The following is a 2,889-nucleotide window of genomic DNA, read 5'->3' on the forward strand; positions in this document are numbered from 1 at the left end:
ATATCTTGTTTCCAGTGCACTGCATAGGGGGAAATCAGACTACAATGTATCAGTGAGCTAAGAGAAAGTTAAAGTGTGTTAGTTTTCAAAGTTTACACAAAATCTGATTATATGGTTATTTTTATTTTATTTTATTTCTTTTTTTTTTTTTTTTTTTTGGTTTTTCGAGACAGGGTTTCTCTGTGGCTTTGGAGGCTCTCCTGGAACTCACTTTGTAGACCAGGCTGGCCTCGAACTCACAGAGATCCACCTGCCTCTGCCTCTCAAGTGCTGGGATTAAAGGCGTGTGCCACCAACGCCTGGCTCCTCATTTTTTGGTTTTTTTGAGACAGGGTTTCTCTGTATTGTTTTGGAGCCTGTCCTCTGTCCTGGAACTCTCTCGGTAGACCAGGTTTGGTCTCGAACTCACAGAAATCCACCTGCCTCTGCCTCCTGGGTGCTGGGATTAAAGGCATGTGCCAACATCGCACGGCCGGTTATTTTTATTTTCATAAGTGATGAGTCCTGAGGCCGAGAATTTGGATGTATTATGATGAAGTTTTCACTGGAATCCACATATTTTCGTTTGGTATCAGGTTTTAGACCTTGATCCCTGACTTTTGGAAGGTGACTTGCCTGTGTGAAAGCTCTCATTAATCAGGACAAAGGGTCAATCCAGTCGTGAATGGATTCAACAACACCTTCATGAATACTGTGAATGAATGCATGCATAGTTTATCACAGATTTAGCGTGGGATAGATACAGTTCATCATAGATTTAGCAGACTAGGCTGGCAAATGTGTCTAGTGGAAGCTAGTATCAGTTCTCACCTCCTCGCTAGGAATTATAAAATTCTTAAGCCTTAACTCCAGGTGTTTATTAAATTCAAGGAAAACTATTTGAATGTTGGTGTGTCTTTATTTTACTTTTATATTTATTTACTTTATCCTCTGATTTGATTGGATCTAGACAACTCCATAAAGACCTATATACGGAAAATCAGTGGCACCTTCGTGCCCTGGGGATCTGGTGGAAATGTCCAGGAAAGGGTTTTAATGGGAGGTTTTTGGTCACTGGAGGCACAGCCTGAAGGGAGTGTGTGGGGCCCTGAATGATTCCTTTTTCTTTCTCTCACATTCTTACCAGCAAGTTAACATCTTTGCTCTGCCCTGTGGTCCCAGTGATGACGCTAAATGATGCTGGATGGAAACCTCAAAAAAGTGAACACAGAGCTGGTGGAGTGGTTTGATGGTAAAGGCCCTTGCCACCAAACCTCAGGGTGTGGCTTTAATCCCCAGGCCTATGTTGGAGAAGAAGAAAATCATCTCCCATTTACAAGTTGTCCTCTAATCTCCACGAGTGACCCATGGCTCAAAAGTGCCCACGCTCCCAACACATTCATACAATCCTACACACACCCAGATTAACAATAACAGCAACAACCACAAAATCCTGAGCAAATGAACCTTTTTTATGTTGCTTGTGTAAATCTCACTGGCCAGAATAACACCACTACCACAATCTAATGCCAAATTTTAAGCAAACTTTTATTAAATACTGGCCAGGTGGATAGATTCTGGCCAGGTTCATAACTGGGTTCCAGGAAATGGTCATGAGTCACTTTTTGCAGTGGCCTAGAAGGCTAAACTCACAATTCATTGCATTTCCCATCAAATTCAATCAGGGGCAAGCATACATCCTGATGATTTCCTGCCTATGTACGTCTCACCTACATGTGATCAAGCACATCCCATGTAGTTGGTTCAAACAAACTTACCTTGGGAAGTGCAAACATCTCCCAGTGTTCCAGGAAGTTATCTTGTCCTTGGGCAAGTGGGGCTTGCAGGTTAGCTTTGGCTCCTACAATCGTCCCAGCATTTGTTGCAGAGATGGAAAGCTGGCCCTTCATCCCTTTCTCCTCCCAGATGCTTCCCTCCCTCTTTCCTCCTCTCTCACTTCTATCTTCTGCCCAATCTTCCTTTTTTCTTTCTTACCATTTGTTTTTTGATTTAAAGATTTTAAGAATAGAAAATTCACCTAACAATTACCTGTAGTTCATTATACAGCATTCATCTCTCTGTGTGTATGTGTGAATTTGTATGATACATGTAAATGTTGTGTGTGCACGTGTATGTTGTGTGGAGGCCAGACATAAATTTTCAGATACTTTATTATGTTTGTTTTTTGTCTTCTTTTAATATCGTATTTTTTATCAATTTTAGGTAACATAATGAACATTCAACTAAATGTCTAAAACAAACCAAGTAATCATCATGAATTCAGTGCCCCTTGTCATATCTCTTAACTTCTCTCTCAGACCAAAACAGTCATCAGCAACTTAAATTTTGAGTTCATTCCCATTAATATCCTTGTATGTTAAAAAAATCCCTGTTAATCTCACTTGCTCTGGAGTCTCATTAAAAACCTCACAGTCTTCTGCCATTTTTTAATTCATGTGACTTTATTACTAAAATAATTCCATGTTTGATTGGAGAGATGGCTCAGTAGTTAAGACCATTGGCTGCTCTTCTAGAGGACCCAGCTTTAATTCCTAGTGCCCAGACCATGGCTTACAACTGTTTGTAACTCTAATTCCCAAGGAATCGAATACCCTCTTCTGGTTTCCTCAGACATCAGGGTCATATGTGGTACACAGATTTGTGTGCAGAAACCAGCAATACTCATGAATGAATGAATGAATGAGAAAGTAAGTAAATATTTAAAATAAAATAACCTGATGCTATTTCACACAATAGCAGTATTTATAGCTGAATGGTTGTACTATAACTGTTTGTTCTCCTGTAGATGGGCATTTAAACAGTTTCCAGGTTTCAGTAATCATAATCACACCACCATGAATATTTTGTCACCTTCCCATGACATTCATATGTACACTTCTTTTAAAGAGA

This window comes from Mesocricetus auratus, unplaced genomic scaffold (genome assembly GCF_017639785.1).
Source record: "Mesocricetus auratus isolate SY011 unplaced genomic scaffold, BCM_Maur_2.0 Super-Scaffold_100008, whole genome shotgun sequence".
Lineage (NCBI taxonomy): Eukaryota > Metazoa > Chordata > Mammalia > Rodentia > Cricetidae > Mesocricetus > Mesocricetus auratus.